Source organism: Ambystoma mexicanum, chromosome 1p (genome assembly GCF_040938575.1).
Source record: "Ambystoma mexicanum isolate Mex_15411 chromosome 1p, UKY_AmexF1_1, whole genome shotgun sequence".
Lineage (NCBI taxonomy): Eukaryota > Metazoa > Chordata > Amphibia > Caudata > Ambystomatidae > Ambystoma > Ambystoma mexicanum.
Genome location: NC_090921.1, coordinates 865,235,859 through 865,258,479, shown reverse-complemented (window position 1 = coordinate 865,258,479; position 22,621 = coordinate 865,235,859).

Below are 22,621 nucleotides of genomic sequence, written 5' to 3'. Positions count from 1 at the left end.
CCCCAAGGACTGTTTTGACAGTGACAGTGATGACGACACAACACCAGACAGGATTTTCACCCGGCATGGGGGGAACTTCCTGGTGTACACTTCTTGCCCTTATGGTAAGGAAGATGTGACTTGTGACTTCAGTAGGGATGAGTTGATTTTCCAGGTCCATGAGGGCTGCCTTTCCCACCTGAAGCCTCCAGTCAAAATCAGCACTCTGACCAGGGACTTCTCCACCCAGCTGGAGGAGGCCGCTGAGATAGCCAAACCAGAAGTCTTTCCAGGCTTCAGGCAGATGGTGGAAGAGAGAGTCAACCTAGTTGATGCCTGTGTGTCTCTGGAACAGAAGCAAAAGTTGAAACAAGTTTTCTTGGATTTCCAAGATCTCTTTGCGGTAGACTCATATGACTGTGGTCGCACCGACATCCACACAACAACAATTCCCACGGACCCTGGAATGACTCCAGTGTTTGTGAAGTAATATTGTTTGCCTCTCGCATCCATGGAGTCCCTTACTGAAATAATTAAGAACCTTGAGTCCCGGGGAATAATCCGTCCAGTACACAGCACCTTCAATAATCCGGTGCTGGAAATATTGAAGCCAAACAGCCAGTGGAGACTCTGCGCCGACCTTAGGGAGCTCAACAAACGGGTCCATACTTGCCGATGGCCTCTGCCCTACATTGACCAAGGGCTGGCCCAGATCCAGGTGTTCACAGGTATTCACTGCAATAGACCTGACCAATGGATACTGGACCGTGCCTGTCAGTAGGGAGTACCAATACAAACTGACTTTTACCTTTGGGGGCCAGCAGTACACATGGACCCGGACTCCCTTCGGATACCTCAACTCCGGCAATGAATTCAACATTTTCCTACATAAGGCCATGCCCAACCTGGGTGCGAGGGGTAACCTGGCTTATGTAGATGATGTCCTCATCAAAAGTTCATCTGTGGAGGAACACATAGCGGAGATCCGTTATGTTCTGACACAGTTGAGGGCCGCCGGAGCAAAACTTTTCTTTCAGAAAGCACAGTGGTGTAGAACCCGTGTTAATTTCTTGGGGCATGAGATTACTCCTCAGGGTCTCTGTCCCCAGGAAAAGAAAGTGGAAGCACTTCAGAAACTGAAAGACCTCACAACTCTGCGGGAACTAAGGAGCCTCCTTGGACTAATTACAGCAGAAAGTTCATTGAAGGCTACGCAGAGATCACTAGACCCCTGATTCATCTCTTGAAGGGGGGTCAAGTGGGAATCGGGTCCAGAACAATCCAAGGCAGTAAGACAACTCAAGAGAAGCCTCTCAGAAGCGCCTTGCCTAGCTTACCCTGTCAGAAACAAGGAGTTCTTCCTGGAGACAGGGTTCTCTAATACGTGCTTGATGGCAGTATTATACCAAAAGCATGACAAGGTCAATAAAGTAATCTCCTATGCGAGCAAACCTTTATCCTCTGTGGAGGAACAATTCAACGATTGTGAGAAGGCACTCCTGGCAACGATGTGGGCATTGAAGAATTACCGCCCCTTTTTCCAGGGGGAACATATCATAGTGGAGACTCCACACCAGCCTCTGCAATATCTCCAAAGTGACAGAATCCGGGCTGGAAATGTGAGTAATTCCCGAATTACTTCCTGGATTCTGTCAATGCAAGGCTTTCCTGTGGAGGTCAGATATGGCCAAAACAAGAAGAGTCCCCTCGCGCAAGGTCTGGCTGACTTGAATGATTGTGCCAGAGAAAACTGTCTCGAGGACGAAAGTCTAAAAATCAAGGACAACTTGGAGGCATACCTTAATTCCCCACACAAAGTCTTTGAAGAAGACAAGCGTGAGGGAATGCCCTCTGTCTATGTGGATGGATGCTCGTACCATGTTGACAACAACGGGGAGAAAGAACTGGTGGCCGGAGTAGGAAATGCATGGGTGAATGAGTCCCCAGAACCCTACGCTGGATACAAAATTGGTCACCGAATTAGTCAGGTAGCAGAATTGATGGCTCTGCATCAGGCCATCATCACTGCTGTCCAACATCAACTCCACAAACTGGTCATAATCACAGATTCGGAGTATGTACGGAACGGGTTCGTGGAGCACCTGGTTAATTGGAAAACCAGAGGCATGTTATGTGCTAATAACAAACCCTTGGAACATGGGAAGTTAATTCAAAACATTGATGATCTGGTCACATCGAATGGGTTGACCATCTACTGGAAAAAGATCAAGGGTCATTCCAAAGAAGAGGGACCAGACAAAACTGGAAATGACTTAGCTGATCTGCTGGCCAAAACCGGGGCCATCCAAGGGGATCTCATAGAAATAGAGTCCCTATTGGGGGAAATCCAGGTCACTGCTATCACTAGGTCCCAGACAAATGCTCACAATGATCTTTCAACTGCACAATGGAGTAATGAGACCCCTGATGCTGATGTAATTACAGCTCAGAAGGGTGAACCAATTATTGGTAAGTTTTACCAACACCTTGAGGACCCTGAGAACTTTCCCCTGACGTATACCGATTACATTGGGAAAGAGGACATAAGAGTGTTGATGAAATGTCCAAAAAGGTTCAGAATCCAAGACGGTTTGTTGGTAAGGAAATCCCAAGCTGGCCATGATCAGTGGGTGGTCCCTACCTCATTCCGAAGCCTGATGTTAAGTCACGCTCATGATGCGGCTACCGCCAGTCATAGGGGGTTTCACACAACACTGGAAATCTTAAGAGAGGTTGCATACTGGCCACACACGGGTCCGGACCTTGACCAATACTTGAAGGGGTGTCTTGTGTGTGCACAATTTCAGCCATCATCCCTCACAAACCGTGCGCCTCTCCAGAAGAGGGGGATGACACTTCCATGGTCAGATTTGCAAATCGACTTTGTAGGCCCTGTAATTCGCTCATCTAGAGGAAACAAGTACATGTTGACCGTTACATGCTTGTTTACCAAGTGGGTGGAATGTCTCCCAGCCCCAAACTGCAAGGCAGAAACAGCAGCTGCCCTGATGATTAACCACATCTTTTCCCATTTTTGGTCTACCTCAAAGGATTGAGTCAGACAGAGGTAGCCACTTCACCAGTGAAGTAATGACAAAGATGTGGGAGATACTTGGGGTTAAAAGGAAGCTACACATTGCTTACAGGCCAGCTTCTTCTGGAGCAGTAGAGAGATACAACCGAACCATTGTGAACATATTAAAAAGTTTGTGGCAGATTCTGGGCCAAGTTGGGATATCCGATTGCCTCTGGTCCTAATGGCCATCAGATCTACCCCTTCATCTGCAACTAAAATGTCACCATTTGAGTTGATGACCGGACGCAAGATGGTGCTTTCCTAGCATTTGCTCTACAGGACCCAAGAGCAGACACTGATAAACGCCTCCACAACTCATGAGTGTGTGGAGAATTTAAGGAAACACCTTCAACATGCTTTTGCCTATGCTCAGCAAAATCTAGAAAGATCAGCCAAGAGCATGAAGACCCACTATGATTTGAAAACTACCCGAAAGGAATATAAGGTGGGTGATCTATACAATTTCCAAAGGAACCAGGCCAAACAGCGAAAATTCTTGCCTACATGGAAGGGACCGTTTGAAATTATAGACAAGATCTCCCCTGTTGCATTCAAGATCCTCATCCCCAAAGACAGTTCGGCAGAGGGGGAAGACAAGTGGGTACATATAAATCAGCTAAAGCGTTGCCATCCCAGGCACACTCTGCAACAACTGGAGGAGTCCTCTGCAATACCAGAGGGGACCGCTCCAGAGTAATTCAATTCCAACCCTAAAATATCCCACATATAGTCTCTAAAATATTATGATTTGGAAAAAAAAATGTCTTATAATTGTATCTTGTTTTTTGTCAAAATAAGAACGCAAATGTTTTGACTATAAAATGTATATGCCACCCCACTATATCAATGGTGGGGAAGAAATGTCTACGAATAGGTATTGCCGCTTTCCTTTGTTGTCCTAGGAGAAAGAAAACCTGGAGACTGGCCAAGGAGGACGATCCGGGGACCGGGAGCAGAGACCCGAGGGGCCCGGGGTACCGCCCAATATTCCCATCAGGACCGGCAAGGAGAACCGATCGATCCAACTGGGTGGAGGAAAAGATGCTGAACTGTGCCATCTACAGAATTGGAAGAAGATAATGCGGACATACCAGCGCAAGGGCTCAAAAACTCCTTTGCACCCGACTTCCCCTCGACTTGATTCAAAGCGCAGTCTGGCGGGGGGATTTGTCAAGGGTTTTGACCCATCTTGAATCAATAGACTGCGTAGATGTGGGGATGAGCTGTCGCCGCCCATTATTCTATCCCAGAACAAACTAATCAATAGACTGGGTGGATGTGGGGATGAGCTATCTCCGCCCACATTCACGCCAGAATAGGAGAACCGCGCAGTTTGTGCGCACACCAAAATGGTCGCCTAACCTTCCACCCACCAGTGCGAGCGTGATGGGCCAGGGGTGCCAAGAGTGGAATGTGTGCCAAAGGAAAAACAGCAGTGCCTGTTAGCTTATAAAGCCCTTTGAAATCACCTTGGTTTCTCTGAATGCAAGCTCAAAATGCCTATTTTCAAACATTGCAGGATATTCAAAAATCTCACTGAATACCAGCAGACATTTGGCAGAATGAAGTTTTGTGTACATACAAAATCTGGAAAGAAAAAGAGCCCAAAACCATGTTCATAACAAAACTGGCTGAGCTGTGGATGTCAGCAGCTTAAGTTAAACTGAACTGAAAACCACTAAAATCGAAATGTTTAAATTAAATGAGGGACCTACTTTTGAGTGTCACATAGTTTGTAACTGTTGAAATGTCATAGTTTTGAACTTAGAATCAGCATTCTAGCTGCATGTGTAAAAATTGTCAGTTTGATTTGAATGTAGAAAACTGGGAACAAAAAGTGACATTTAGCTGAAACCTGGCTTAATGAAACTGGATTCTGCCTGACAACTACCCCCGTCAGGAGTTGAAACTGGATCAACAGCTGTGTTCCCAGGCCTGGCTGCATTCTGCTGCCCCTTGCCAAAAGGAGTTCACACCTCTCTGATTGAATTAAGGGAGGGGACCTGGGGACTGCAGAAAGTTGAACAAAGGCCTGTCCTGGACTCAGGAAAATGTTATATTGGGGGGGGGCGTAAAGTGGCTTCCTCTTGGGGGAAACTGGGAGGGGCAGTGCCTCTGCTAGCCAGCTGAGCTTGGAGGAAGTGGATAAACCAGTTATTCCACCATGTGATGTGGGAAGCCACACCCCTTTTTGACCAGGGCATACTTTTAAAAAGATGGATAATTCATAGTACGGACCTTTCAAAATTATATAAATAATATCATTATTCTTGTGATTTTTCTGTGCACATTTTAAGAGGTGTTAGGACCCTGTGGAATGTTCCTGGGGATAGTAGTGGAAAAAACGTTGTTACTCCAAATGTATGCATGTTAAAAATCTGACACTTTATCATCTGGAACCCATATCCCTGGTGCACATTTGTGTAAAATCTGGAAAGGTTTAGAGGTTGTTATCTGGATGAAAAGAGATCTGGAGAATTCTGTCATCAGTGGACACGACATCGTACAAAGACAGGGATCGGATGGTTTGGTGCTACAGAAAATATGTTAACTGGACCTATAATATTTGAAAAATGGTACATAGATAAATATGTATTTGGGTCACAAATAGATTTTTGTGCAAATTGACCAGGGGAGGATCCTCTGACCCATAAACAGACCTCATCATGATGACAATCCATTTCCTTCCCCCAATCATGGGAGAGGGGAGAATTGGGCCAATGACAAGTAGAGGGGGGCAGGCTTAGCTAGGCCCAGGCACACATCCATTTTCAAAACACATAAAAAGAGACTGCTGGGACAGGAGGACATTCAATTCCATTTTCTGCGGGACGCTCTGCCGGGAGACTCCAGACTTCACATCCATCAATCTCCAAAGACCAGAACTTTACTTCAGAACTTAAAGCAAGGGCCTAAACCCACAAACTGAGAACTCTTCTCAGCAGGCCTCAGCATCCTTAAAGTCATTTGCAAACTATTCAACAGACGGGCGCACTGTCTGAATTCTTTATCCAAGAACAATTGCCAGAGACCAGACCAGAAATCCAGAGAACTACAGACAGCTGTATCCAGAGAGCTGACCCAGACCGCTGTGAGCAGAACCGGTGCCTGATTGACCCGCCGAGCAGAGAGAACCGAAGTCCAGTCCCGTTGACCAGATCCGTGACGAGGCCCATTCATTTCAAAGTTAGGAGTGAGTATCCGCCAGAACTGTGCAGAACCCAATCTCTTAGTTAAAATAATCTAATCCAAACTATTTTAACCTAATTAGAACAGCCTCCTAGAAATCGTGTCATCTGTCATTTTTAAAGCTGCACAACTGTCACCTGTCAATTCTGCAGCTGCAAGCTGTCACCTGTCATTTTGAGTTTTACTTTAAATCCGAAAATCTACCTTTATTAAATCATCCGTATCTCCGGAACCGTTTGTGCTAGGAACGAGATTTAACTTTCATCTGAAAGCTTACGAACCTAGAACCGACTTCCTACTCCCTATACTTTTTCCGTAATCGCGAGACACGCACTCGCGAAATTTACCGCGATTTGCGATTTGGCCCGATTTCTTCATCTGCAGAAAGCAGCAGCTTTTTGCTTCTCTTTGCTAAAATTCGTTTGCAATCTGCTAATCATTCATAGAGTATTGTTAAAGTGAGCCTGAAGTAATATAAAGTAGCCATCACCTAACCTGAACCTCTAGAGGGAATTAAAAGCAATTTTAGCACCTTTTCACTTCCTTGCAAACCACATTAAAGTAATTTGCTGTGTTTAAAACTCATCCCTGTTTTCCCTAAGCTTGTTGGGAGAACTGGAACTGTGTATTGCATTATAAAGTGTGATTTGTGGGGATTCTTGAAGACTGTGTGCTCTCCTTCCATTTCTTGTATTGCATAGGGGGGGAGTGAATTGTCAAAAGAAAAAGTGATCATATTACCTTTTGCTAAAATCATAACAAGTTATTTCTGTACTGCATTTTATTCCACCTTGCGTTTCCTTGAACCATATAAAGCATTCTTTCCCACCTTATTCTTCTGTTCCTATTCATAAGTTACCTCTTGCTGACTACTGCTCATATTCACAAGTGTAATATCCATTATCAATTTATTTATAGAAGTGTGATAGATATATATATTGTTTACATTTTCAAATAAAACTTTTAATTTGCAAAACAAACCTACTTCTTGGCTCAGTGGGGTCAGGGGGATTCTAAGAGGGGGGTGTTATACAAGGGTTGTCATCCAGAGTACTGAACTGGATATAAAAATACATCAATAAGGGTTTTCCTCAGCATCCCAGACTAGGCATTGATTTAGCTGTAGTGTTGATTGAATATCGCTTACAAAAATGGGGGCTCGGAGCCGGGATATTCTAGGTTAGATTTACCACTTGTGCAGATTAATACAGTGTGCCAACTGACCAGATACACACTTCCGGTTAGATCACCACGCTGTTTTACACTGTGAAAGCATCCCTCAAAGGAACACTCTAAGGAAACAGTCAGTTTTGCAAAATAAAATACAAACTTTTGTAAGTCAGGAAGGAACTCAAATTCCAGAATGACGACCTTGGTAGATATGAAAATAGCCAGAGAGCACTTCTTACATAAGCTATTTGTCAGAGGTGAGTGGACTCATCAGGACCAAACAGTCTGGTTGCAGGCAATCACGCAACAGGTCACTGAAACAGGGTCAGATAAATGGAGACATCAGGGTCCATTACATGTGGCCCTGAGTGAATTATACATGGCTCCTAAAGTTAAAGATGAACACAACAAGATGGTTAGGATAGCGGCATATTTGTATCTATATATGGGACCCGTGCAAGACAAATGTGCTGAAGGCCAAGATCTGGCAAATAGGCAACAGATGGCGTTAGAAAAGGCCCAATCTGACCTGGTCTCTTCTGAGCAGAGGCTGCAGAGGAGCCAGGAGTCAGAAAATGATAGTAGGCAGTATATCAGTAAAATAAAAGAGGACATGGATATACTGCAACAGGAAAAGACAGACCAGGATACCAGAATTCTGGCTTTGCAGAAGGAGCACCAAGACAGTTTGGACTCCTTACTGCAGAGCCAGAAAATGCTGGAGCAACAGATCAATTTCTACAGGGCATGCACAGAGCAGGTAGCCACCCTGCAAAACAAACTAGACAGAGAGAAAGAGGAAAGCAATACATTGATTTTGAAAGACCTGGATACCCAGGCAGAGTTTGATGAAGAACGCCAGAAAGCTGGTGCCTTTCAAAGGCAGAGGGACGACCTGGCATCACAAATGCAGGCTCTTGGTCAGGAAAGGGATACCTTATGCCAGGAAGTCTGCCATTTAAAAAGAAAAATTGAAGAAAATCACTTGGCCCTCCAGGGGCTGGGTGACCTCCAAAAAGAGCATCAGGGCTTGCTAGATCACACCAGGAGGGTGGAGGAGGCTCTGGCAAGAAAGGAGCAGGCCAGTAGGGATGGGACTAAGGAGGTAACCCTCCTGCAGCAGAGACTGGCTCAGTACTCCAGGACCAATCAGGAGGCACAGAGAGAAAATGAGGCTCTCTGTCAGCACAATGATAGGCTCCAGCAACAGGTAGCGATGCAGGAGAGACTGATAGAGTCTAGTAAGGCCTTAACTGAGGAACTGAAAGCGCAGGCTATGGCATTGCAACAGGGAACGGGCGGATAGAGATGAGGTTCGCTGGGAAAGAGAAACTCCTGAGCATAACCTCAGGAGCCCTAGTTCCAGAGGCCTTCACCTCTACCAGTCCCTGGACTCTGCCACCCCCATGTTCCCTGGCGCACATGAGCACAGGGCCACAGAGATGGCAGATTACTATCCAGCTAAAAGTATGGGGCTCATCGGCCAGTACCACCCAGGAATGGAGGGGCGGGCATCCGGGTATGGGCACCCAAGCACAGTGCAATTTAGTGGGGAACCCCAGGAGAGTAGGGCCACTAAGGGCATCCTGAAAACCTCTGCCCAGTTAGGTCAGTGGGGGGGATACCCAGCAAATCCTGGTAGCAAGGAGGGATCTGAAGACTCCTCTGAGCGTCACAGGACACAGGAGACCAGGTCCCCACATTCTGCCAGCCATTCCCAGGCTCGCAGAATCCGGGAAAACCTGGAAGATCAGACGGAGCAGCGCTTCTGAGTCAGAGGATGAATGGACCAGGGTTACCCGAACCAAAAAGGCCAATAAGCAAAAAGGGCCTTGCTTAATGACCCATTGAAACAAATAAAGGCAATAAGGAGTGTCATCACGCCTTATCATAAGAACGCCAAGTATTCTGTTTGGGAACACTTGGAGCTCTATGAGCAAATGATGGAGACTTTCCATTTGAAGGACAGCCAAAGCTGTATTCAATATGTAAAGTGGACCTTCTCACCAGAATACTCCAGTTTCTTTGCGGGGCTGGAGGATCAAAACCATTCAAGGTGGTCCACATACAGGGCGGCCATCTTGAAACATTTTTCTGTGCACAGAAATCCTCAAGAGGCTCGCAAGGCAGCCTACAATTTGCAATGTGGGGAGGATCAGGCCCCCGAAGTGTTTGTGCAAGAATTAAAGCGTGCTTTTGCGCAGACCACCAGAAGGGTGCGCACGGATAGCAGAGAATTTATCAATACCTTTTTCCATGCCTTACCCAACTACATAATGACCCAGCTCGTGAGAGATTTTCATGAGAAAAGATCTTTAGACTGGGTCATTGAACAGGCTACCCGGATCTATGAGGTGCAGAAGCCCATTGAAAATAAAAATAATGCGCCAAAAAACCCCAAAACCAACAGCACCCCTGCTGCTGCCAAGGTGGCAGAGGTAAAGGTTGCCCCCGTTTTAGATTTGGAGATGGGGGGGCCTAAAAACCTGCCTGCACCAAATAATTCACAGCCCAGAAGGCCCTCGGGCCAGTCACAGACAGGGAGTCGAGGAGGTAGTCCCACAAATGGGGTCCCCCGCTCCCATGACTATGTAAGTCCCCGCTACAAGGGAAACCGACCAATCCTGGGTTATGTGTGGACTCCTCCAGCCCAAGGGGGGGGATCCAGCCAAGCACCTGACACGGGGAACTTCCCTCCTAACTTCCCCCAGGAGGGCAGAAATTCACCAAATCCTGGGCAGAACTTTTTCCCCAGGTATCCACCCAATTTCCAGCCCCAAAATCATCCATCCTTCTTTCCCCAATTCCCTGAGCCCAGACAACCTAATCCGGGAGAGGGGAGGCCAAGGGTGGAGGGGTACCAAAATCTTCCCAACCAGAGAAGGGATAGCTACCCTTCCCGGGATCAGCCCAGGGGAGAAAATAGAGCCCCTTATCAGCCTGAGCGGGTTTCACAACTTGAGCGCCAGGTCCAAAATATGGCATGAGATCTGGTTCACATACTGAGGACTCAACAGAACCCTCAGATGGGTATGCCACCGCAGAATGCCCCAAACTCGGACCTGGTGCTCCAAAACAATGACGGGGCAGCACCCCGATAACCCACTGGTTCCCAGGGAGGAGGCACAAGGGGAAGGGTAGTGTAAAGCCTTGGAGGAAGCTTCCTTCCCAACTTGTAAACAGCCCCTGGAAAACCAGGAACCGGAAATGAAATCTCCTGCCCCTGAAAGTCTGCCTCCAAAGGAGCAGAGGGGGGTTAGGAGAAACAAAGGGCCCAAACAGACCCACTTTGTGGAGGAGGTACAGGTCTTCCAATTTGAGGGAGAGGGATCCTCAGAAGATCCTGGTAAAAGGATCTTCTCCTTCAGAGATGGGGGAACTCCTTCCAGGGAAAAATGGGTCCCAAGGGATTCCAATCCAGACTGGGGAGATATGGAGACTGAGCTACCGCCGCCCATCATCTCATCCCAGAACCCACAATACCGAAATCCCCTGGTTCAAACCCATCCTGGTGACTGCCTCCAAAAAGGGGGGGCCGGCCCAGAATCGGAACCAGGGGAACCCACAATGGCTCTGATCTCCAGTTGCCAACTTTTTCTTTCAGATTCCCCAGGCTCTTCACAGAATTCTGCCCAAATCTCTTCTCTCGCCATGTCCAAAACCAGAAAGTTAGCCCACCAGTTGTCCAAAAAGTTGCATTATCTGTGCCCCCTTGAGGAGAAGGAGGGAAGATATTATGCCCCGGTACAAGTACAGGGGCAGGGTACAATTTCGGCACTGGTGGACACTGGATCCCAAGCTACCCTTCTGTCCAAAAGGACCTTTGATGAACTAAATGCAGGAAGGGGGGAGAATTACTGTATTCCTCTCACCTCTCTTCATGGACAACTGCAGAACTTTGACGGGAAGGAAATCCCTGTCGAGGGGACTGCAGATTTGGACATCAAAATTGGGCGACACAAGGTGAAACACCCGGTCATAGTAGTGACTCCAGAGGGCACCCCTTGTTTACTAGGGAACGACCACCTGAGAAGGTTGTCACCCCTAATAGATTGTGTAAACAAGGTCCTCTGGACCCAGACTAGCCGACCAATAAAATTAAAACAGAGTGTCAACCATGTTAGTTTAAATGGCACCTGCCACATGGTTGAACAAAAAACTGACCAAGTAGAATTTCACTTCCAGAACAACCACATTCCAGACGTGACAGAAATAGCAGTAGGACCACAGACTGGTGGTGGGGGGTCCTCTCTATTTCTGAAAATCAACCTTCCTTCCAGTTTAAGGTGGTATTCCACACTGGAAGGAAACACTCTGAAATTCTTCACCAATCCACAATCAGACACTCCCACTCCTATAGTCCAGAAAGATGTGAAATCAGCTCAGAGCCTGGCTGATATTCAGCAAATTGGAGAGCAGTTGTTCATCCCTGTTCAGTTAAATGATGGGAAGGACTCTGTTCTCGCTCGAGTGGGTGTGAACAACGGTAAGAGCTTCATTAGCGAAGCCATGTTCCGCTAACTCCCAAAAGATCCAGCCATTCCCACATTCAAACTGATAGACAAATGGGAAATGGACCTAGAAGCACCCAATTCAAAAAATCTCCTGCCAAGCAGGTTTATGCTCAAAATCTCCATTGGCACCAAGAGCATAGTCCATAATTGTTGGGTCGTGCGAGACGTCACTCCCGCCTTTTACTTAGGCAGTGACATTCTCAATCACTTTGCCATTAGTTTGGACCTAATAAACTTCAAAGCTTGGTCCCGATTAGCGGATAATCCCATGGGCTTTGATGATCCGGAAAAAGCATTTAGGCCAGCTCAATTGCTACCTTATGCAGTTGAAATTCAGATTAAAGAGGAAGTCACCATCCCAGAAAGGACCCAACAATTCTTCCTGGAAGTGAAAGTTAAAAGAGGACAAAAATTGAAAAACCCTGATGCTTATATTCATCTAAATGCTTCTCTCCAACAGCAAGGGTTAGGGTAAACCCAACACCATTAGTCAACATAGAACATGACACCATTCCAATAGAGGTGGATAACAGCGACTTACAGAGTATTACTCTAGCCACAGGCACCATCATTGGAATGGCGGTTGATGACCAACATTTTTCCATTGATCTAGGAAATGAACTGTTAGGACCAATCCCCAAGGACTGTTTTGACAGTGACAGTGATGACGACACAACACCAGACAGGATTTTCACCCGGCATGGGGGGAACTTCCTGGTGTACACTTCTTGCCCTTATGGTAAGGAAGATGTGACTTGTGACTTCAGTAGGGATGAGTTGATTTTCCAGGTCCATGAGGGCTGCCTTTCCCACCTGAAGCCTCCAGTCAAAATCAGCACTCTGACCAGGGACTTCTCCACCCAGCTGGAGGAGGCCGCTGAGATAGCCAAACCAGAAGTCTTTCCAGGCTTCAGGCAGATGGTGGAAGAGAGAGTCAACCTAGTTGATGCCTGTGTGTCTCTGGAACAGAAGCAAAAGTTGAAACAAGTTTTCTTGGATTTCCAAGATCTCTTTGCGGTAGACTCATATGACTGTGGTCGCACCGACATCCACACAACAACAATTCCCACGGACCCTGGAATGACTCCAGTGTTTGTGAAGTAATATTGTTTGCCTCTCGCATCCATGGAGTCCCTTACTGAAATAATTAAGAACCTTGAGTCCCGGGGAATAATCCGTCCAGTACACAGCACCTTCAATAATCCGGTGCTGGAAATATTGAAGCCAAACAGCCAGTGGAGACTCTGCGCCGACCTTAGGGAGCTCAACAAACGGGTCCATACTTGCCGATGGCCTCTGCCCTACATTGACCAAGGGCTGGCCCAGATCCAGGTGTTCACAGGTATTCACTGCAATAGACCTGACCAATGGATACTGGACCGTGCCTGTCAGTAGGGAGTACCAATACAAACTGACTTTTACCTTTGGGGGCCAGCAGTACACATGGACCCGGACTCCCTTCGGATACCTCAACTCCGGCAATGAATTCAACATTTTCCTACATAAGGCCATGCCCAACCTGGGTGCGAGGGGTAACCTGGCTTATGTAGATGATGTCCTCACCAAAAGTTCATCTGTGGAGGAACACATAGCGGAGATCCGTTATGTTCTGACACAGTTGAGGGCCGCCGGAGCAAAACTTTTCTTTCAGAAAGCACAGTGGTGTAGAACCCGTGTTAATTTCTTGGGGCATGAGATTACTCCTCAGGGTCTCTGTCCCCAGGAAAAGAAAGTGGAAGCACTTCAGAAACTGAAAGACCTCACAACTCTGCGGGAACTAAGGAGCCTCCTTGGACTAATTACAGCAGAAAGTTCATTGAAGGCTACGCAGAGATCACTAGACCCCTGATTCATCTCTTGAAGGGGGGTCAAGTGGGAATCGGGTCCAGAACAATCCAAGGCAGTAAGACAACTCAAGAGAAGCCTCTCAGAAGCGCCTTGCCTAGCTTACCCTGTCAGAAACAAGGAGTTCTTCCTGGAGACAGGGTTCTCTAATACGTGCTTGATGGCAGTATTATACCAAAAGCATGACAAGGTCAATAAAGTAATCTCCTATGCGAGCAAACCTTTATCCTCTGTGGAGGAACAATTCAACGATTGTGAGAAGGCACTCCTGGCAACGATGTGGGCATTGAAGAATTACCGCCCCTTTTTCCAGGGGGAACATATCATAGTGGAGACTCCACACCAGCCTCTGCAATATCTCCAAAGTGACAGAATCCGGGCTGGAAATGTGAGTAATTCCCGAATTACTTCCTGGATTCTGTCAATGCAAGGCTTTCCTGTGGAGGTCAGATATGGCCAAAACAAGAAGAGTCCCCTCGCGCAAGGTCTGGCTGACTTGAATGATTGTGCCAGAGAAAACTGTCTCGAGGACGAAAGTCTAAAAATCAAGGACAACTTGGAGGCATACCTTAATTCCCCACACAAAGTCTTTGAAGAAGACAAGCGTGAGGGAATGCCCTCTGTCTATGTGGATGGATGCTCGTACCATGTTGACAACAACGGGGAGAAAGAACTGGTGGCCGGAGTAGGAAATGCATGGGTGAATGAGTCCCCAGAACCCTACGCTGGATACAAAATTGGTCACCGAATTAGTCAGGTAGCAGAATTGATGGCTCTGCATCAGGCCATCATCACTGCTGTCCAACATCAACTCCACAAACTGGTCATAATCACAGATTCGGAGTATGTACGGAACGGGTTCGTGGAGCACCTGGTTAATTGGAAAACCAGAGGCATGTTATGTGCTAATAACAAACCCTTGGAACATGGGAAGTTAATTCAAAACATTGATGATCTGGTCACATCGAATGGGTTGACCATCTACTGGAAAAAGATCAAGGGTCATTCCAAAGAAGAGGGACCAGACAAAACTGGAAATGACTTAGCTGATCTGCTGGCCAAAACCGGGGCCATCCAAGGGGATCTCATAGAAATAGAGTCCCTATTGGGGGAAATCCAGGTCACTGCTATCACTAGGTCCCAGACAAATGCTCACAATGATCTTTCAACTGCACAATGGAGTAATGAGACCCCTGATGCTGATGTAATTACAGCTCAGAAGGGTGAACCAATTATTGGTAAGTTTTACCAACACCTTGAGGACCCTGAGAACTTTCCCCTGACGTATACCGATTACATTGGGAAAGAGGACATAAGAGTGTTGATGAAATGTCCAAAAAGGTTCAGAATCCAAGACGGTTTGTTGGTAAGGAAATCCCAAGCTGGCCATGATCAGTGGGTGGTCCCTACCTCATTCCGAAGCCTGATGTTAAGTCACGCTCATGATGCGGCTACCGCCAGTCATAGGGGGTTTCACACAACACTGGAAATCTTAAGAGAGGTTGCATACTGGCCACACACGGGTCCGGACCTTGACCAATACTTGAAGGGGTGTCTTGTGTGTGCACAATTTCAGCCATCATCCCTCACAAACCGTGCGCCTCTCCAGAAGAGGGGGATGACACTTCCATGGTCAGATTTGCAAATCGACTTTGTAGGCCCTGTAATTCGCTCATCTAGAGGAAACAAGTACATGTTGACCGTTACATGCTTGTTTACCAAGTGGGTGGAATGTCTCCCAGCCCCAAACTGCAAGGCAGAAACAGCAGCTGCCCTGATGATTAACCACATCTTTTCCCATTTTTGGTCTACCTCAAAGGATTGAGTCAGACAGAGGTAGCCACTTCACCAGTGAAGTAATGACAAAGATGTGGGAGATACTTGGGGTTAAAAGGAAGCTACACATTGCTTACAGGCCAGCTTCTTCTGGAGCAGTAGAGAGATACAACCGAACCATTGTGAACATATTAAAAAGTTTGTGGCAGATTCTGGGCCAAGTTGGGATATCCGATTGCCTCTGGTCCTAATGGCCATCAGATCTACCCCTTCATCTGCAACTAAAATGTCACCATTTGAGTTGATGACCGGACGCAAGATGGTGCTTTCCTAGCATTTGCTCTACAGGACCCAAGAGCAGACACTGATAAACGCCTCCACAACTCATGAGTGTGTGGAGAATTTAAGGAAACACCTTCAACATGCTTTTGCCTATGCTCAGCAAAATCTAGAAAGATCAGCCAAGAGCATGAAGACCCACTATGATTTGAAAACTACCCGAAAGGAATATAAGGTGGGTGATCTATACAATTTCCAAAGGAACCAGGCCAAACAGCGAAAATTCTTGCCTACATGGAAGGGACCGTTTGAAATTATAGACAAGATCTCCCCTGTTGCATTCAAGATCCTCATCCCCAAAGACAGTTCGGCAGAGGGGGAAGACAAGTGGGTACATATAAATCAGCTAAAGCGTTGCCATCCCAGGCACACTCTGCAACAACTGGAGGAGTCCTCTGCAATACCAGAGGGGACCGCTCCAGAGTAATTCAATTCCAACCCTAAAATATCCCACATATAGTCTCTAAAATATTATGATTTGGAAAAAAAAATGTCTTATAATTGTATCTTGTTTTTTGTCAAAATAAGAACGCAAATGTTTTGACTATAAAATGTATATGCCACCCCACTATATCAATGGTGGGGAAGAAATGTCTACGAATAGGTATTGCCGCTTTCCTTTGTTGTCCTAGGAGAAAGAAAACCTGGAGACTGGCCAAGGAGGACGATCCGGGGACCGGGAGCAGAGACCCGAGGGGCCCGGGGTACCGCCCAATATTCCCATCAGGACCGGCAAGGAGAACCGATCGATCCAACTGGGTGGAGGAAAAGATGCTGAACTGTGCCATCTACAGAATTGGAAGAAGATAATGCGGACATACCAGCGCAAGGGCTCAAAAACTCCTTTGCACCCGACTTCCCCTCGACTTGATTCAAAGCGCAGTCGGGCGGGGGGATTTGTCAAGGGTTTTGACCCATCTTGAATCAATAGACTGCGTAGATGTGGGGATGAGCTGTCGCCGCCCATTATTCTATCCCAGAACAAACTAATCAATAGACTGGGTGGATGTGGGGATGAGCTATCTCCGCCCACATTCACGCCAGAATAGGAGAACCGCGCAGTTTGTGCGCACACCAAAATGGTCGCCTAACCTTCCACCCACCAGTGCGAGCGTGATGGGCCAGGGGTGCCAAGAGTGGAATGTGTGCCAAAGGAAAAACAGCAGTGCCTGTTAGCTTATAAAGCCCTTTGAAATCACCTTGGTTTCTCTGAATGCAAGCTCAAAATGCCTATTTTCAAACATTGCAGGATATTCAAAAATCTCACTGAATACCAGCAGACATTTGGCAGAATGAAGTTTTGTGTACATACAAAATCTGGAAAGAAAAAGAGCCCAAAACCATGTTCATAACAAAACTGGCTGAGCTGTGGATGTCAGCAGCTTAAGTTAAACTGAACTGAAAACCACTAAAATCGAAATGTTTAAATTAAATGAGGGACCTACTTTTGAGTGTCACATAGTTTGTAACTGTTGAAATGTCATAGTTTTGAACTTAGAATCAGCATTCTAGCTGCATGTGTAAAAATTGTCAGTTTGATTTGAATGTAGAAAACTGGGAACAAAAAGTGACATTTAGCTGAAACCTGGCTTAATGAAACTGGATTCTGCCTGACAACTACCCCCGTCAGGAGTTGAAACTGGATCAACAGCTGTGTTCCCAGGCCTGGCTGCATTCTGCTGCCCCTTGCCAAAAGGAGTTCACACCTCTCTGATTGAATTAAGGGAGGGGACCTGGGGACTGCAGAAAGTTGAACAAAGGCCTGTCCTGGACTCAGGAAAATGTTATATTGGGGGGGGCCGTAAAGTGGCTTCCTCTTGGGGGAAACTGGGAGGGGCAGTGCCTCTGCTAGCCAGCTGAGCTTGGAGGAAGTGGATAAACCAGTTATTCCACCATGTGATGTGGGAAGCCACACCCTTTTTTGACCAGGGCATACTTTTAAAAAGATGAATAATTCATAGTACGGACCTGTCAAAATTATATAAATAATATCATTATTCTTGTGATTTTTCTGTGCACATTTTAAGAGGTGTTAGGACCCTGTGGTATGTTCCTGGGGATAGTAGCGGAAAAAAGGTTGTTACTCCAAATGTATGCATATTAAAAATCTGACACTTTATCATCTGTAACCCATATCCCTGGTGCACATTTGTGTAAAATCTTGAAAGGTTTAGAGGTCGTTATCTGGATGAAAAGGGGAGAATTCTGTCATCAGTGGACACGACATCGTACAAAGACAGGGATCGGATGGTTTGGTGCTACAGAAAATATGTTAACTGTACCTATAATATTAGAAAAATGGTACATAGATAAATATGTATTTGGGTCAGAAATAGATTTGTGTGCAAATTGACCAGGGGAGGACCCTCTGACCCATAAACAGACCTCATCATGATGACAATCCATTTCCTTCCCCCAATCATGGGAGAGGGGAGAATTGGGCCAATGACAAGTAGAGAGGGGCAGGCTTAGCTAGGCCCAGGCACACACCCATTTTCAAAACACATAAAAAGAGATTGCTGGGACAGGAGGACATTCAATTCCATTTTCTGCGGGACGCTCTGCCGGGAGACTCCAGACTTCACATCCATCAATCTCCAAAGACCAGAACTTTACTTCAGAACTTAAAGCAAGGGCCTAAACCCACAAACTGAGAACTCTTCTCAGCAGGCCTCAGGATCCTTAAAGTCATTTGCAAACTATTCCACAGCCGGGCGCGCTGTCTGAATTAATTTGCCAAGAACAATTGCCAGAGACCAGACCAGAGATCCAGAGAACCACAGGCCGCTGTATCCAGAGAACTGACCCAGACCGCTGTGAGCAGAACCGGTGCCTGATTGACCCGCCGAGCAGAGAGAACCGAAGTCCAGTCCAGTTGACCAGATCCGTGACGAGGCCCATTCATTTCAAAATTAGGAGTGAGTATCCGCCAGAACTGTGCAGAACCCAATCTCTTATTTAAAATAATCTAATCCAAACTATTTTAACCTAATTAGAACAGCCTCCTACAAATCGTGTCATCTGTCATTTTTAAAGCTGCACAACTGTCACCTGTCAATTCTGCAGCTGCAAGCTGTCACCTGTCATTTTGAGTTTTACTTTAAATCCGAAAATCTACCTTTATTAAATCATCCGTATCTCCGGATCCGTTTGTGCTAGGAACGAGATTTAACTTTCATCTGAAAGCTTACGAACCTAGAACCGACTTCCTACTCCCTATACTTTTTCCGTAATCGTGAGACACGCACTCGCGAAATTTACCGCAATTTGCGATTTGGCCCGATTTCTTCATCTGCAGAAAGCAGCAGCTTTTTGCTTCTCTTTGCTAAAATTCGTTTGCAATCTGCTAATCATTCATAGAGTATTGTTAAAGTGAGCCTGAACTAATATAAAGTAGCCATCACCTACCCTGAACCTCTAGAGGGAATTAAAAGCAATTTTAGCACCTTTTCACTTCCTTGCAAACCACATTAAAGTAATTCGCATGTGTTTAAAACTCATCCCTGTTTTCCCTAAGCTTGCTGGGAGAACTGGAACTGTGTATTGCATTATAAAGTGTGATTTGTGGGGATTCTTGAAGACTGTGTGCTCCCCTTCCATTTCCTGTATTGCATAGGGGGGGAGTGAATAGGCAAAAGAAAAAGTGATCATATTACCTTTTGCTAAAATCATAACAAGTTATTTCTGTACTGCATTTTATTCCACTTTGCGTTTCCTTGAACCATATAAAGCATTCTTTCCCACTTTATTCTTCTTTTCCTATTCATAAGTTACCTCTTGCTGACTACTGCTCATATTCACAAGTGTAATATCCATTATCAATTTAGTTATAGAAGTGTGATAGATATTTATATTGTTTAAATTTTCATATAAACTTTTTAATTTGCAAAACAAACCTACTTCTTGGCTCAGTGGGGTCATGGGGATTCTAAGAGGGGGGTGTTATACAAGGGTGGTCATCCAGAGTACTGAACTGGATATTAAAATACATCAATAAGGGTTTTCCTCAGCATCCCAGACTAGGCATTGACTTAGCTGTATTGTTGATTGAATATCGCTTACAGCATATCTACAAGATTTTGTTTCTATTGAGAAGGGGAAGGAATAGGGTTAGTGTAGACAGAGAGAGCTCTTTACAGCTGAACGGAAGTTCTGCCATCTTGTTTTGTTCTGCCTTTTTCTTTCCTCCCATATCCCTCATCTGCATGTAGCTCAAAGCACATTGTGTGTGATGTCAAAGGCAAAGGCTGCATATTTCAACAGCTATTAAACTCTTAAACTGGCTTGCTTTTGGCCAATCATCTGAGGACATTTACTATTAAAAGAAGGGGTCTATTACCCCTTCTTTTAAAGGGTATCAAGAATCTCACCACAGTGAAGTTCTGGATACCACTGTAGCAGGTCACTCCTCAGGACTAAGGGACAAAATGCGCTATGGCTCCCAAACTCTGGGGAGGCTGGTACATAACAGCAGGGGACCTTCAACATCGTGAGGTCCTGGGTACTGTTGTGGATGGCAGAATGCTGAGTCTTGTTCTGGCAGCAGTTTCACCACCAATTCCCTCTGGGGATAGAACTTGCCTCTGTCTTGGAACACATGCTTCCACCTAACAACTGGAGGACTCCAGAAAGGTCTCCTCTCCAGGAAGGGCCCAATCAAAATCCTCTTACTGGGTTTGAGTGCAAAAGATGCTTCAAAGATGATGTAAAAATGTTTTGTGAGAGCTCTTCATTTAAAGGTGAAGCCCACAGGGAGTTGGAGTAAAGCTACCTGTCTTAGTGGTAAAATTCCTGCTCTTGAAATGAGTGGACATTTCCCTTTTGACATCACACCCAATGTGATTTGGTCTAGAAGAAGTGGAGGGAACAGGAAGGAGAGAGAGGCAGCGAGAAACAAGATTAAGGACGTCATCCCCAAATGTACAGAGATTTTCTGTCTACACTAACCGCACCCCACCGCTTCTCACTGGGATTAAAGGCCTTTAGAAATGCAACACTCTGGTATGAGGTAACTCCCTCTGAATGGGTGTACTCCTGTGTTACCTGGGCCAGGGACAGCTGCCTTTTGTTTGGCTGTTTCTGGAGGAGGACATTACCTACCCTCACAAAGAGATCAAAGAAGAGGCATGGCCATTAAAAATCTTGTCCTGTCATTTGGCAGTATCAGCATATCTGGCGAGAATACACACTCCCTTCAACAGCTGTGCTGGCTCACAGGAGCTGACACATGTGTGATATCAAAATGGATGTGGCTGCAATAACCCTGAGTAGTGTCATGGACCATGCCTTACCTGAGGCATAGCTTACATTTAGAGTCTACCCTGCCACCAGCAAGGGCTACTTATGATCATTATAGTTTTGGTACTGGGGTGCATGATTTAAATGCAGCCCCTGCACTGCAGTCAACTGCAGTCCCTATCACCAAAGCTGTCAAATGGGCACCTGAGACCTTTGAACCTGTTCTGAGCCACTGTCAGAGCAGGCGCTGCAGATCAAGCTACTGATGCAGCAGAGAAATGCACACTATGCTTTTGGCAAGGAGCTTATGAAAGTGGAATCTGATCAGCAGATTATGGTTTCAAAGATGGTATTCCAGGCATCATTTTCTTTATTAATACAAATCAAAGAATCTAGGGCTTTCACACCCTTGTCAGATGACAATTCGTCACATACACTGGCATCAGACCCTGGAATTTTGGCTTGACTCGCGAGATCAGCCAGGCAGAAGTTTGCCCAGCTGAAGTTGCATGTAGGAGTAGGATAGAGAAACAGTTATTGCGCAAGCACACATATATTCACTGACATAACACATCACACAGAGAATGGCAAACAACATAAAACTACCTTACGTGTCTTTTTCATCTCTGCAAATAGTGCTGTTTGGTGGAATAGTAATCTTTAGTACAATGTAATACCAATCTCCTGCAGTGCAATGCAATATTTTACCTTGAAGTTCATACTACAGTTTGCATAACTGGCAGACAAGTTTGATTGCTTTGATGGCATAGACAACCTCAGTAAGGAGGTATACAGTTGCTGCATAAGAAAACATCGTGGCCAGCACGAAGGGTCGACAAATTGTTCTCATCCTTGATGTACATGCGCTTTCTACCATGACTGAATATAGTCCTTCCCATTGTCCCCAGCCTTACTTCTAGGCAAGATAGGCGCCCCAGTGCTAAAATCTACCATTCCACACATGCACACATGCACTGAATTGCAGAATGGCTTATAATGCACACCAAAACCATTCCACCGAATATTCATATTTATATATTTGCTTAATTGCTTTGGGGGCAATTCTGGCAAACCCTTCAAGAGACACAACATTGTGTGCACTCAGGTTGTTTGGAATAGGTTCAGCCTTCCCGCTCCGAGAAGGCATTGTACAAACATGGCCTGATTTACACAAGTGTTTTACAATGGTGCAATACCATTGAAACAAGCTTTGTAAATCGGGCCCACTGTGTATTAAAAAAATAAGCTATTTTTTGTTTTTTTTTTAATTTATCTTGGTTACGTTCACCCAGTCAAATTGGATCATGTGTCATTTTCCCCCACCTATGACACGTCTTTGTGGTCACGATGTAAAGTGAAAAAGGAGAGCTAGAAAGGCTGATTTGTGAGTTGGGTGTAGAGGGGGATACGTATGTGAAATCAAATGCTTCTTTATGTTCATTAAAAAGTATTCAAATATTGTCCGTAGTTAACTTGGAGTTACAATTCATCTGCA